At 47.3% G+C, this 15,854-nt stretch overlaps 1 protein-coding gene and 1 pseudogene across 1 annotated transcript in view; both read left to right on the forward strand.

Moving 5' to 3' along the window:
• LOC126011003 (zinc finger protein 106-like) overlaps positions 1-15,854 on the forward strand; it is a 356,336-nt gene that overhangs the window by 254,214 nt on the left and 86,268 nt on the right.
• On the forward strand, positions 5,951-6,562 carry LOC126011736 (60S ribosomal protein L19-like; annotated as a pseudogene).

Genomic DNA, 15,854 nt, shown 5'->3' on the forward strand with positions numbered 1-15,854 from the left:
CAGGAGCGATTTCTGAGTGCAGAGCCAGGAGTAACCCCTGAACACTGCCGGTTGTGACCTCAAAAAACAACAACAACAAAAATGCTGAAAACCCCAACTCTTTCCCTCCTGGAGCTGGGCTCATCAGTCACATACAGGTCTGAAAATGTATGCCTTGCATTCATAGCCACATGTCCACAGCCAGGTAGACACACTAGCAGCTGAGGGACAGCCTCACTTGAACAGGAATGCCAGTTTCACCAGAGGGCACTTACTCTTTCCAAATAAGGGAGATTTTATGACATATGAGGGCACAGTGTGCTAGAAACACACAAGCCAGCAAACCTATCCCTGAAAGACAAACATTATATGCTCCACATCTGTGAGGGACTTACAGGAGCCAAAATCTTACAGACAGGAAGTGAGGAGAACAGAACAATAGAACAGTTGGTAGGGTGCTTGCCTTGCACATGGTCAAGTCAGGTTCAATCCCTGGCATCCGATATGGTATCTCAAGCACTACTAGGAGTGATCCCAGCGTACAGAGCCAGGAGTCAGGTGTGGCCAAAAATATTTTTTTTAAAAAAGTGAGCAGGCTTCCTGGGTAAGGGATGGGAAGAGATATTTAATGGGGATAGAGTTGATTTGACAAAATAGAAGAGCTCTGGAGGGGCCACAGCAGTGATGCAAGTGGTAGAGCGTCTGCCTTGCATGCACTAATCTAGGACAGACCACAGTTCAATCCCCCGGTGTCCCAAATGGTCCGCCAAGCCGGGAGCGATTTCTGAGCACTTAGTCAGGAGTGACCCTTGAGCATCACTGGGTGTGACCCAAAAAGCAAAACATAAAAATAGAAAAGAAAGAAAAGAGCTCTGGAGATGGATGTTGGCAGTGGTTGCATATTAAGCCTGTATTAATTGAATCAGTTCAATACTTAACATGTAGAGTGGTATGAAGTGGACAATATGTATATGGACTTTGTTACCATAAAAAATACAAAGAGGGGCCGGGCGGTGGCGCTAAAGGTAAGGTGCCTGACTTGCCTGCGCTAGCCTAGGACGGACCGCGGTTCGATCCCCCGGCGTCCCATATGGTCCCCCAAGAAGCCAGGAGCAACTTCTGAGCGCATAGCCAGGAGTAACCCCTGAGCGTCACCGGGTGTGGCCCAAAAACAAAAAAAAAAAAAAAAAAAAAAAGAAACAACAAAAAATACAAAGAAAAATGGAGCCATAATTTGGGACAAGTCTACACACTATGAGCATACCCATCTCATTTGATCTCATGATTGGGGATGTGCGTCAGTGGGACATGCCTTTCATGTGTAAGTCTCCAGAGTTTGGTCCTACCCCCAGTGCCACAAAAAGTAAAAGAAAAAGTGAAGGAAAATGGCATTGTTTTATAAATTTTCCTTGTTTTAGAATTTAGTAAGGATTGCTCCTTTTTTACCTGGTGCCACTCTCGAACCCAGGTCTTGAACATGCAAGACTCTTGCTTCAGCTCTGGTCACTTCCCAGCCCCAGCATGTGGCTCTCAGAGCTTCACTGACTTGTTTACTGCTCACTGCCAGGCTACCAGAGAGACAACTCTCCCCACTTTAAACTGAGACACAAAGAACTCCAGCAGCTTTTCCGCTGTCACAGCCGCTAATGACTGGCCAGAACTAGATTAAATATATCGATTCTTGAGTCCTCATAACAAATCTCAGGTGGGTTTTTTCATAAATTGGCTCCACTGGACAGAAGTTCAGAGGAAGATGTGGTAAACAGAGAATGGGCACCCCACCAGCCACTCCCCTTTATTGTCCCCAGAAACTCCCCAAAACTCCTTATCCCTCACACTAACAGCCCCCAGTCCTGCTCTCAGGAGAAGAGCCAAGACCCCCAGCACTGAGGCCACAAGCAGAGAGTAGGGGCTGGCCCCAGCTCTTAGAAGGGTTCATGAGTACCAGAAGAGGCTTCAAGAGCTAGTGAGGGGATGTCTTGCTCTCAGCAAAGGGCAGCAGAGCTCTCCAGGAAGAGAAAGTTCTCAGGCTTGTTCTCCAGGAGCAGACTAGGCCCAGGGAAGGCAGAGGCTAGAAAGAAGGCTGCCCCTCAGGCATCCTTAAGAGGGTCAGGCACCTCAGAGTGGTCACTCCCACACTCCAAGTGACCACAGGAGTGATAGACTTCTTCCCATCCACCCAGATCTCAGAGCCCTCCCTGCCTGCTTTAAGATATTCAAACTTTATTCCAGAGCCTCAGGGGAAGTGGGGCTCAAGAATGAAGCCTCAGTCTAAGTTGTAGGCCCTAGAAGGAGTCAGGCCTGTGGGAGCCAAGTGTTCCCCCATGGGGCCTTCAAAAAAAAAAAAAAAAGGAGCAGAGTAAAGAAAAAAAAAAAAAAAAAAAAGGTACAAGAAAGCATTTTGAAGTTAAACTTGCCACATACCTCAGCTTTGAAAACTAAACATCCCTCCAGGTTCCAGCAGGGCCTCCCCACTGTTCTGCTATGCTCCCCACACACAGGTTCTTGCTTCATGCCTAGAATGAGGCCAAGGTGGGGTACAAAGCTGGAGACCAGCCAGAGGCCTGGTCCGTGGTGTGCCTGGGTTGTCTATGTGTATGCCACATGTGTGTCTATATGTGCAAGTACATGCAAATGTATGATATGTGTGACTTGTGTATGGTGCTGTGATGTGACATGCATGTGACATGTGTGTATGATGACAGAGACCATGAGACAGGACAAGAAAGCAGAATAATTATTTGTGAATGAGGATCTTTGCCTGGGCCTTCCTCCTACAGAATCTCCTTTCTACCCTGTCTTCAATTCATTCCACACCCCGCTATTCCATTGTTTCCTCATGCCCCTTGCATAAATGGGGATAGTCTTAGAACCACACTGGTCCTATAATGAGAAGCATGATAGGTATCAGCAAGCAGGGGTTCGTGTTCCCCAGATCAGAGAGAGGCACTTTGTCAGAGCCTTCAGGAGCCTCCATTGCTTCATCCACAATCTCAAGGCTGAGTTTTATATGTCTGTCTTAGAAAGAGTTTGAGGCTTCTTTTACTGGGGTGAGGGTCCCAGCAGGATAAGGGAGTCTATGAGGTACTAAAAACAGAATGCCAGCTCTAAGCATGGCCTTGAAAGGTCTCATGGAGTTGGAGAACAATGGGAGGGAAGAATTACAGAGATGCCAGTCCAGAGGGCAGCACTCCACTCTGACCATATGTGACAGAGGACAGCCCTGGGTCACTCTGTCTTGGTCATGATATCAGGGGCACAAGTCAAACCCCTCACCCTATAGTATCCCACTAACCTTTAGTGGGGATCCAGGCCAATGGCCCATTACAGCCTGTGTGCCTGCAGGAAGGAGCCAGTTCCTTCCAAGTCAGTCTCCTCTATTCCCAGGTACTAGGCAACTCGGAGATGTGGCTGTGGCTACCTGCCAAACTTCTGGTTCTTTGTGTTGTGAAGGGCTATGAAGGGGTGCCTGATAGTCATGGAACCCAGAGAAGAGATCTCCCAGGTGAGAGTGAAGTTAAGAGTTCCAAGTAAAAAAAAAAAAAAAAAAAAAAGAGTTCCAAGTAAAGAAGCAGGACAGGGCCACCTTAGGGATAGAGATTCAAGAGAGAGGTTGCGGATGAGGCCAGACTGCACAGGACCCTAGAAGCTACCCTTATGTCTTGATATGCCACCATTACTCCCCCATGTTTTGAAAGCCCAGGTCTGAGACTTGCCTTACCTAGAGTTGAGGTAACAGGAACCCCAAAGACATAGGAGCCCCAGAGTCATAAAACCATTGGCACATGGGAACCCAGGAAACAGGAACCCAAGGACACAGGAGCCTAAGGACAGGGGAACAGAAGCACAGGAACACAGAAAACATGGGGACATGGGAACCCAGAACACAGGAACACAGGGACATGGAAATCCAGGGAAAGAAAAACATGGGGACACATGTTCCCAGGCCCACACAGAAGCCCCACAGAACTAGCCCTGCTACCAGACCTGCCCACAGTCCTTTCTAGGACAGATCTGCCCAGGACACCAGGCCCATGTGCGGCTAATCTGCTGAGCTGTACAAGCCACTGCAGGACAGAGGATGCCTGGCATAACTCACATTCCTGCGAGGTAGGGGACAGTGGAAGGATAAAGGGGCACCACCTGCACCCACATGAGAAGTGAAGACACACACTCAGCCCTTCTTGGGTGTCTCTCTGAAGTAACTCCACACTGTTTGTTCCCCTCGGCAGCCAGATACAGACCTGTGTACTCTAGGTAGAAGAGAGACAGAGTACTTGTGTGATCAGCCCAGGGGAAGGCTGGCATGCTCACAAGGATTTGCCACAGTGCTCAATCAGGGATTTCAGTTCCTGGCTATGAACAGGCTTTTAGCTGTGCTGCTCATAGGGGGTCACTCCTGCCTTTGTGGTACTCACACACCATGGCTGCACTGCAGCTGGAATCACTTGCTGTACCCAGTGTCAGAGAAAGCAGAGCTACCAGGATGGTGCTTGACCCATGTGATAGCTCTGGGATCAGACTTCTAGTCTTAAGTTTGCAAGGCAGTCCTCTAGGCCACCGAGCTTTCCTTCTGGGCTTGGCTGGTAAGAAGTCTTGACTATTTATTCCACCCCTACACTGTGTACTGCACTTTTAGTTTTACTGAAATTTGCTTATCTCATCTTAGAAATAGGATCACTTTACTAATAAAGAAACCTGGTGAAGTGGGTGAGTGATTTGCCCAAAGCACTCATAATAAAAGAAACGGGACAATATTGAGGTTCTGTTTGTCCTGCTACTTTTTGGATCGGTGACTCCAGGCCTTTCTTGTATTTGTGACCTACGCTTTCACCAAAGACCTGCTGGCCAGAAAAATGATTTATTACTTCTTGGATCTTGGGCCGCTCAGGTTGAAATATTTCAGATCTCTGAGATAGAATCTGCAGCCAATGTGGGATGGGAGAGAGCACGAGAGAAAAATTCACTGACTCGTTGAGAAGCAGAGACAGCGATGTTGAGATAGCCTTTGAATACACAGACACCAGTCATGCATACACAAACACACATACTCACAAGAAAAGAGAAACGCACAAAAGGTGAGGTGAAGGACTGTCTGGCGTGGAAATGAGGAAATAGACAGAGAAAAGAGATAGGGAAAAGGAGTTGGCACAGGGAAGGAAAAACAAGAAAGCCTCAGCAAGAGATAAGAACAGAAAATTACCTAAACAGATTGGACGCTACAAAAGCACACGCATCTACAAAGAGATGAAGAGAACACAGCATGGGGAGAGGCTGTGCAATTCAGAAGTAGACAGAGGCTCAGAGAGGGGGGCCCAGATGCACACAGAGACATAGAAACAGCAAAATGGATGGGGAGGGGAACTGTTAGAGAGAAAAGAGAGGGATAGTGGTGGGAATGGTAACCTTGGTGTTCAGTGCCCCATCTCCTCTCCTGCACCTCCATCCCAGCTCACATGTGTTTGCTTCTCCCTGCTAACTTCTAAGCCCAGGGGCTTCAGGTGGACATGGCCCCACCCTCTTATCATGGCACTTAACACTGATCAGGGCACTTACCAGGTACCTCTAGATGCAACCCCTGCCCCACAGCAGAAGCAGAGTCAGGATATCAGCACCTCTCACTTTCTAAGTGATAGTAGGGAACTTGAGCCCACGAAGCCACAATGTCTCCTTTGTGGAACAAGGACCATGGTGCTATAGATTTTTAAAAGCTATAGTACCCTTGAGGCTGGAGCTGTAGTACAGAAGGTAGGGTGCTTTCCTTCTATGTAACTGATCCAGGTTTGAACACTGATATCCCATATGGTTCCCTTTACCATGCCAGGAGTAATTCCTAAGCTCAGAGCAAGGAGTAACCCTGAGCGCCGCTGGGTGTGACCCAAAAACAAAAACAAACAAACCAAAAAAAAAGCTATGATCTCTCCTGTTTCTTCTCCAGAGCTAGGAATGACTTCACTACAGTTTTACTACAATGGTAGCCATAGCCATAACTATCCTCAGGCTTTGGGAGAAACTCAGATCCAGCATCCTAAGCTATAGCAGGAAGATGGTACAGAAGGACTCCAACAAAACCAATAAAATTATCAATGCAAGATCCAGAAGCTGATCAAAAATGGGCTGATAATCCAGAAGCGTATGATTATCCATTCTCCAGGTTCAATGCAAAATAAAACAAAAACAAAAACAAACAAACAAACAAAAAACACTTTGGGCACATGCAAGGGACAGTATGTGGGCAGAGCTAAGCACAAAGTTACTGCCAATGCCCAAAGGCAGAAGAAGAAAACCTGAATGAGAAGGATAAAGATTCTGCACTGCTTAAAAGATATAGGGAATCTATGAAAATTGACCACCACATTATCACAACTTGTATCTAAAAATGAAGGGAGACGTATTCAAAAATAAGAGAATTTTCATGGAACATACCCACAAGCTGAAAGCAGATAAGTTCTGCAAAAAGCTCCTGACTTATCAGGCTGAGTCCTGCCATGAAGTTCTAAAAGGCCAAGAAAACACACAATCCCATATGAAGGAGAAGGAAATCACAAGAACTCTTTCCAAGAAGGAAGAGACAAAGAAATGAAGAGCTCAAGAAACAAGACAACTTTTTCTGTCTATACACAGTGGCCCCATTGCTTTTGGTCACTGAATAAAATGAGAAGTTGTGTGCAAGAAGGGGGATCTACAAAACAGCACATTTTCCTAAGGAGAATATCCATGGGTTTTATTGGCTTCTCCAAAGTATCTGTATTGGTCAGAATGGGGCAGTAACACAAATCCCAAAAGGCAGGAGGTTGTTCATTCATGCATGTTCCTTGGTTTAGCAGCATCTATCCAGATCTGATTTCCTCCAGGGATCCACTCAGGGATTAGGCTGTTGTGAACCCAACCTGGCCCTCTCAGGTGCCTTCATGGTCCCCTCCAGAACATCCTGCAAGGACTTTTCTATAGCCCAGAAATGACCAAGGAGTCAGCAGACTAGGGAAGCCACCTGCCAAGGAAGTAGGAAGCATTAAAGAAAAGGGGGGCTGGAGATTGACAGCACCAAAGAGGAACATTGGGGTTAAAGCAGCAAGTGTCAAACTCTGCTTACAGACCACCTTTATCTGCCCTCTGGCTCCCAGGAGACTGTCAAAGCCAAGTCTAACCCATTATTTGTATGTTTAACAGAATCACAGGTAAAAGTGCAAGGTACAAGTGACCAACACTGGAGAGAAATGTCCTCTGATCCTAGGACTGGCAGCAACCCAGAAGTCATCCTATGCCAAAATCTAAAAATAACCCTTCAATGACTGGCCTTGTCTTCTCTCTGGATCCCTGCAAGTGCCAGCATAGATTTCCAGGGTTCTTGGTCAAGGCTGACACCAGCCACCACTCAGAATCCAGAACAGACCCTCTCATGTCAATGCTGATAGGCCCCTTTTACAGATGGGACAGCTGAGGCATGAACACTCTTTTGGCTACAAGAATGCCATCCCACCCATGCCTTGTTTAAGAAAATGCCTGACTCCCCTAAGGCCTCAGACTTCCAGCTCCTGGAGACCTGGTTCCTGGGACTTCCAGACCAGGGGACTCTGAAGGCAAAGGGGCCTAAATGTGCTCAGAGTCTCCTGGATGACCAGTTCTCTCTCTGTTGCTGTCATTTCATTCCACTTAGGAAACAGGATTGGAAAGACAGTGCTAATTTAATTTGTCAGAATGAATAAAGACGGGACGGTAACTGAGGGTGATGAAGCGCTGGGAGCACATAATTCAAGTCCCCACACCCTGTCTCCTTTATGCCCGCCTTCCCCGCACCAAGCTGATTAAGCCAGAACCCTCACAGTTAATTAGCTTCCTCCATCATAGAAGGAGGCTGGTGGCCCAGGCAGCAGTGGGCATGAGGAGAGTTTTAACAGGCCAATGAGATTAAAGGAAGGCAGGAAAGAGTAAGGCTTGTGAATCCCCTGGGACTCACAGATGACCATTATGGGGGTGAGGCACAGACACCTGGAAAGCAGGTTCATAGTGAATGGTTCACCAGCCAAGCTCTAGATGGCAGTCCAGTGCCCTGGAAGTAGCTTAGGGGTCATAACCAATTCCAACAGGCAGGCTGGCCAGGATGGAGCAATGGAGGTAAGTCTGCCCCCCTGGGGCAGTGTGTATAACCCTGAGCACAGGCAGTTCTTCTTCAGCACAAAAGGCTGCTACAACCAAATACACAGGATTCTCATGTCTGTGTTGAGATGTGCACTGGTAGAGGACCCAGATGGGTACCTAGAGCAGAATCAGCACACACACACACACACACACACACACACACACACACACACACACACACACACAAAGAATCTGTCTGGACCTCTTTCTGCCTCCCCTTCCAAACCCCTTCCAAACCTCCATCTGAAGGTGGAAACTCATTCCTAGATCCCTAGGCCCCATCACAGCAGGACTAGAATGAGCGCCTTGAGAGTTGTGGACTTAGTAAACAAGCAGAGAGGGCAGGGGTAAACCACACATTCAAGAGAAAAGAGACTCTTAGTTCTGCCCAGCCCCAGTAGCAAGGCTTTGAACCTTCCCACTCATGCTGGACTGCTGATGCCTGTTCTCACTGCCCAGACAGACACATGCACACATATATATAGATATACATACCCTCAAACACAAATATATACACACACAACACACACAAACATACACACACATACTGGGTTATGACACACAGGAGCCCAGAAGTGATATATAAAACATGGAGCTGGGAGGATGGTAGCAAGGAAATTCTCCACAACAGGCTCTGTTTTCCTCTGGGAAGAGACAGCAGCACATCACCTGAGCCATCTAAGCACTGGATCTATCATGACAGAAAGCCATAGGGGGCTGGGGGCACACAGCTTTTAGTTCATCTCCTTCCTTTTGAGACCTTAAAGTGCCTAATAATTACAGCATCTTACAGGCTGGGGCTTCCTGAGGCCCTTATTCCTGACAAACCCTGGCAGTTGCAGTATTCATGAAGTTTGTGGGTCGTGCCTGGACCTGTATCTGCGCAAGTAGGATTTAGGCCCTGCCCCTGCACAAGCACTGGGCCGTCTCCTTAACCCTGAGGACTCTGAACCTCAGGTTCCTTCTGTTTTGGAGCCAACTCATGCACCCCTTTATTAAGTGGCAAACAGAGGAAAATAAAATAAAAGGGGCAAAAGTCAAAAGGCTGGTGAAGAAAGATTCTGTTGGAAAAGACTGGAAGGCCTGTGAAATGGCAAGCAGAATTTTGAAGGTGGCAACTACATTGCTGGCCCATTGGGGCTGTGCAGAACAGGTAGTGAAGTGTGTGATCAGGTGAGGCGGGGGAGGCAAACTGCAAGAGAAGCTCAGCCAGCCAGAGAACCCAGTTCAACCACTGCATGGGGTGTGGCCTGATGCTAGTGGAAGTTCCCAGGTGACTTATGTGAAGTGGGGAAGATGAGAGGCAGTGGCCTTGAGAAGGGATATGCCACTTACCCTCCACCCCTAGTCACCCCCAAAACAGCTGGGGAAATCTAGAATTGGTTTGAATGCCTGCATCCCATATGGTCCCTCAAGCCTGCCAGGAGCGATTTCTGAGCCTGGAGCCAGGAGTAACCCCTGAGCGAAGCCGGGTGTGACCCAATAAATAAATAAATAATTAAATAAATAAATAAATAAATAAATAAGAAAATTAAGTCCTTCTTGGTAGAGACTAGGCCCTTATCTTCTTGAAATCCCCAAGATAAGGAAGGCTGAACCCTCATTCAGAACTCTAGGCTGAAGAGAGAACCTCAGGGACCAACACAGGAGGGAATGGAAGGGCCATTCTGTAACCAGCATTCTAAAATGTATTTCCCACTTCTCTTTCCTATAAAAACCACCTCTTGTAACTGTGCGAGGAAAATGGTGACTATGAGGAGGCAATTCCAACATTTTCCCATGTACTGTCTTGTCAGCAAAACTCTTTCTCCATCCATCACCATCTCTCCATTGGCTGGTCCCTTGAGCAGAAGTGGGCTGGGACCTTTGAGGTGACACCTCTCTTTTGTTCCCCTGCTCCTCCCTACCCTAGGAGGAAAAAGCCTCTGGGACCAGGATCCTCTGTTCTTTCCCCCAGGGGACCCCACCCCACCTAGGTCAGGTCTGGCCTGCTGGGGGTGGTCACTACACACTTGTCATCCAAAGAGATACCATAGGAAGTGGACAGACAGCCCAGCATAGGACATGGGGGAACTCTGGGGGAGTGATGTTTCTCTGGAGAGAGTGAACAGGACACAGAAGGGAGGGGCCCAGGCAGAACTGTCCTGTGGCAGTTTACCAAGGTAAAGGCAGCAGACACGCAGCTTGTCAGAGAAGTAGTTGGTCACAGAGATACAAACACATACGACTGCCCAAACTTTAGGCTTTCATAGGCTTCCTCACCCTGGTTTCCAACATTGTGTCATTGTCAGGGACATTAAAGATAGTGAGTAAACACATAAAAATTCAGTGAGTCAGTGAAGAGCAAAGACTGGGGTATTTCACAGAGCCAAACAGCAGGTTATAAGGAAATAGAGATTTTTATGGGGCATGGTCAGCCATAAGTGGCTACTGTCCTTTTAAGGGTGAAACATCAGTTATCAGAAGCCTACCCCTTATAACTGCCCTGAATGATGGCAGCTGGGGGGCAGTATATGAAGCCCCAGGCTGAAGAATTTCTAGGCATGGTAGGAGACTCTGCCACAGCTGCCACCTCTGCTAGATAGCACCTGCTGGGTGATCCCTGCAGGATTGCCGGACAAACAGTTTACTGGAGTCCCAGCTTCTGCTGCCTTACTTTGCAGTCTCTCTTATTGCTCAGGGCCTAATAGAGGTGTCCTTAATGTATGGAGTCTTGACAATTTCCTATTCTATTTTTGCTTTTGTTGCCCTCTACATCTAAAAGACCCTATTTTTTTCCCTATCCTTTCCTGGGGCAAATGCCCTGATTTGTTCTATTCTTTGCTGGCCCCACATGCCCCTGAGCAAACATTTGCATGCCCTCTATATTCTAAAAGACCTAAAGTGTTTTGCCCAGGGGACTATCACGACCTTGAGGTTTCTGTTTGAGGGATTATTTTCCAACACATAAGAAGAGGAGTGTGAGGGAGGGCAGAAAGCAGGCTCCAAGTGGGCAAGTGGGAAAGTGGGCAGGACTAGGAGCGAACATCAGGGGCCGGGCGGTGGCGCTGGAGGTAAGGTGCCTGCCTTACCTGCGCTAGCCTAGGAGACGGACCGCGGTTCGATCCCCCGGCGTCCCATATGGTCCCCCAAGCCAGGAGCGACTTCTGAGCGCATATAGCCAGGAGTAACCCCTGAGCGTCACCGGGTGTGGCCCAAAAACCCAAAAAAAAAAAAAAAAAAAAAGGAGCGAACATCAGAGAAAATGCATCAATACAACCAGAAGCGCAGCAGGATTCCTGGAGGAAGGAGCCATACTGGAGAGACTAATGGCCTTGGTTTCAGGACTCAGCAGCTGTGTATTAGGCTAGGACTCCATGGCCCTGAGATCCTGCATCCTCTTTTGCTTCCCCTGTGGCCCAGCCTCTGAGATCCAATCTAATCCTCCTCAGCACATCTCTTTCCTGTCCGTCAGGGTGGTAAAGACCATTTCTCAGTGCACAGCCATGAAGCTGAGAACTTCTGATTTGACTTAAGTAAAAGAGCATTCTTCATAGTAGGGAGCTGAGTATGAGGAGAGCCTGGTGGCTGCACACATACATCACATGAGCCTGGTTGCCCTTCCCAGGGGACCCTCCAGTGGTGGACTGAGGCCAGGTGGGAGCAGGTGTAACCATATGGGGATCCACCTCTCCCTTGCTGGGCCAGCCTGCAAATTGCTTGGATGGGAGCCTCTTAACTCCCTGGAAGTGTGGACCAGGGTCCTCTGGAGCCCTGGTGTTCCAGCCCCTGGGAGTAGGGGGCGCTGTGGCCTTGGCTATGTTAGATCCTCCACAAACATGGTGCCAGGACCAGGTGGATTTCACCTTTGCATAGGAACCAATTGACACAGCCCTTCAGCACTCCAGGGCTCTGCTTAGCTCAGAATCTCTTCCGGGCTCATGGGGAAGACTGGACTCTGAACTGAGGTTCAACCTCAGAGCCGCATCCTGCAGCACCAGGCAGTCCTTCCTTCTATCTCCGTTCCTTATTGTACAGTGTAGCCATTACTGCTATGTTACAGACGTCCACAAAAAGGTATCCAGTCAAAATAGGTAGTGGGCTGGCTTTGGGGCTGGGAGATAATAGGGGAAAAAAGTAAGAACCAACTAGGCAACTTCCGCTTCACCTACACCTAGACATAGGGCAGAATAGAAGGAATCTCACCTGGCTATGGCTGAAGACTAGGAAAGCCAACCACTGGGACATAGTTCAGAGAGGCAGCATTAGGCCAGAGACTCAGGCACAGAAAGGATGTCCGAACACCAAAAAACTGTCCCTCCCTAAGGTTTCTTTTTGCTGACAACCCAGCTCCCCTCATACTCCCCATTTCCTCTGCAGGGTCTCTGAGCTGGGAATCAGTACCTCCCTCATGGTCCTTCTTGTCTGAGCCCTGCCCTCCAGGGCCAGGGGTTGGGAGGAGACTTCCTTGAAAATTTTCCTGCTCAGGACATTGCTTGGCTAGATATTGGGGTTTCAGAAATGGAGGTGAGAGGGTCAGTTCATGCACAATGCCTTTAAGAGCTACTAAATCAATTTCAGGTCACTCAAGAATTTGAAGCTCATCTTTTATTATGGGTGGAGTATCCTCTCTAACTTCCTCTCTCCCTCCAGCAGAAAACAGATAAGAAATAAACAGCAGCTTGGTCACATGTTCACACACATATGCACACACACACACACACAGACCCCACTCATATATTTCTTCCCACATGAGGCAAGATGGAGACTCCTTCCCCATTCAGCTCCTGGATATTGCACAGGCATCTGGGCTCCTCAGATGCCCCCAAGGCTGGGCAGATACATCTGACCATCTGACATTTCAGGATGAGGACACTATCTGAGGTCAGAAGAAGGTTCCACGTTTTTCTTTTCTTTTCCTTAAAAGTTACTGAATTGCAGCTGACCCAGGTTCAATCCCCAGCATCTCATATGGTCCAGCAAGCCTGCCAGGAATAATTTTGGAGTGGAGAGCCAGTAACAACCTCTGAGCACTGCTGGGTGTGGCCCAAGTTACTGAATGCTTTCATTTCTTTTAAATAGTATGTTTTTTTAAATAAATAAAGTAATGGAGGCTAAAGAGATGTACAGTGAGTAGGGCACTGGATTTGTGCACTACTAATTGGAATTCCTTCTCTGGCACCCCACATGGTCCCTGGAGCAACATACAGGAGTCATTCTTGAATGAAGATTCAAGAATAATCTGAGCACAGCTAGGTGTGTCCCAAAAACAATAAGTAATGGAATGACTAGATAGAATCTTTATGGAAACTCTGTAACATTTTTGCAACTTTTTTGTAAATTTATTCTAAAATAAAAGTTTTTAGGGAAAAAAAAGGAAAAAGAACCCCAGGAAAGCCTAAAGTGCTAGATCTGTGGCCTGCATCAATCCCATGAGCCCATGAGTCTATACTCAGAACCAGTAAAATGAGTACTCAGCAGGTGATCTAGGTACCCTTACCCTGTAATCCACTCCTACTAGCTGGGGACTTGAGTGTAGGAAGATCACACCTTGAGTCTCACTCAACCTGGAGAGGACTGAGCAGGGACAGGTAGAAAAGAGTGAGTGGATGTCAGGTGGGCCAACAGTGGGGGGAGTGGAGTCTGTGCATAAAAGATACAGAGAAAGGGATCCTTACACATTTGTCTAAGGAAATATAAGTTAGGCAAACTGTGGGCAGTGTTGAGGCACTTTAAAAGTAAAAAACAGACCTACCTTAGGACCCAGCAATCCCAGCTCAGGGTATTTATCTGAAGGAAATGAAATCTCTATCTTGAAGAGTTATCTGCACTCTGTGCTCATTGCAGCATTATTCACAACAGCCACGACATGCAAACAGCCTAAGTGTTCTCTGACAGATGAATGGATAAAGAAAATGTGTGGTGTGTTAATGAAATATTGGTGAGCTGTATGAATAAAAAGAAGCAAACCCTGCCACTTGCAACAATATGGATGGATCTTGAAGGCATTTGGTAAAGCAAAATAAGTCAGTGAGAGACAAATACTATTTGATCTCACTTACAGGTGGAATTGAGAAGGAAGAATAGAGAAAGGCAGGAAAGGAAATGAAAGCAGAATAGAGGATGCCAAAATCTGGGATTGGGGAAGTGGGAGATGGTAGGCAGTGTCTACAAACTTCCAGGTCCCCATGGAAGACATTGCTGACAATAGCCAAGCAAACAACTGTAGACATGAATGTGGCTAAGAGCAATCTTTTGCCCCTTCCCTTCCTCTATAGATGTTCTGTGTTGACACACTGGGTGTGGGGTTCTCCCATTTTTTTCTCACATACTTGGTTACTTTGTGGTGGTGTCAGAAATCTTAAACAGCAGAATCATTGAGATTGGGTATGGGGCACCAGACCAGGATTGAAACTCACAGCCTCGTTGGTCTCATGCTTGTCAGAGGGAGTTAGGACCACATCTGTACCCTCCCCAGGCTCCCATAGTGTAGAAGCTTCAATGTTGTCACCACACACCACTGTAGTTTGTGGTGTGATGGATGTGTTATCTGCAATCATCATTTCACAATATTTTTGAGTATCAGATCATCACACAGATTTACACAGTGTTCTTTTGAGTTAACTGGTTTCCATCCTATTCAGGATGTGCTTGTTACTCATTTGAATGGAAGCATCCTTTGGGTTGGTCTCTTACCTACCTGTTCTCCACCCAAGAGTGTGGTTTGTGCTTCCCAATAAACACCCCAAATCTCAGGGGAAATCCTCTTGCAGTTTCAGTTTTCAGTTTTTCCACCAATGATTTTTTTTAGTTTTTTTGGGGGGTCATATTCGATGGTACTCAGAAATATTTCCTGGAAGGCTCAAGAATATGGGATTCGGGGAATCGGACCAGGGTCCATCAAGGGTTGGCCACTTTCAAGTCAAACACCCTACTACTGTGCTATAGCTCAGGCCCTAAGCTATTTGCTTCTTAGGAACAGAAGGCTTGCTTGTGGAAGGTCTTTAACCTGTTTTATCCCCTTCACCATGCATGGGTTATTTCCTGTGTTGGCTTTTGCTTCCAGACCCTCATCCCTCCAGTCTTCTGGGATTGAGGTATGAGTTCTACACCAATCACAGTGTTTTACACCAATCACATATCAACAAAGCTGGGAGGGAGTGAAGAGAGGTCTACTAGACACCCCCACTGGGGAATATTGAGGCCCTAGGAAAGCATCAGTGTCTGAGCTGATTGTACACACAATGCTTCTGTGGATTGGGTGGTCACAGGGGACTATATTGGAGGGGGGGAGTTCAGAGTTCCACCACACTGAGAGACAGAGAGTAGGGAGGAGTCCACTAAAGAAACTTTGTAGACCAGGGAAGCCCCACTCATGGGATTCTTCCCAGACAGGTACAGCAAAACGCTGACATCATATCAGAAGAAATCGAATGTACTTCTGTCGGTCATAATGAGCTTAGGGAGGGGATGGTGCTGGGCCTTTAGGAAGAAGGTCACTGGATTAGGGGGAACTTATGTAAAAATGACAGGGCTCTGTCATCAGATATGTGATGACACATAGAGGACACTGACAGAAATATTATTTCTGTTAAAAATTCTAATACTGGGAAACATTTCCAACTTAAATTTTCCCAGATAGTTGAGGCAATGGGAAAAGCTGTGTAAGTCTGCAGGGTTTTGATTGACTTCAGTGGGAAATAATATCTGTGCCAAAGGGACACATCCAGGGGTGCCTGTCATGATCATAGCTGGGG

This window comes from Suncus etruscus, chromosome 6, assembly GCF_024139225.1.
Source record: "Suncus etruscus isolate mSunEtr1 chromosome 6, mSunEtr1.pri.cur, whole genome shotgun sequence".
In the NCBI taxonomy this organism is placed as follows: Eukaryota; Metazoa; Chordata; class Mammalia; order Eulipotyphla; family Soricidae; genus Suncus; species Suncus etruscus.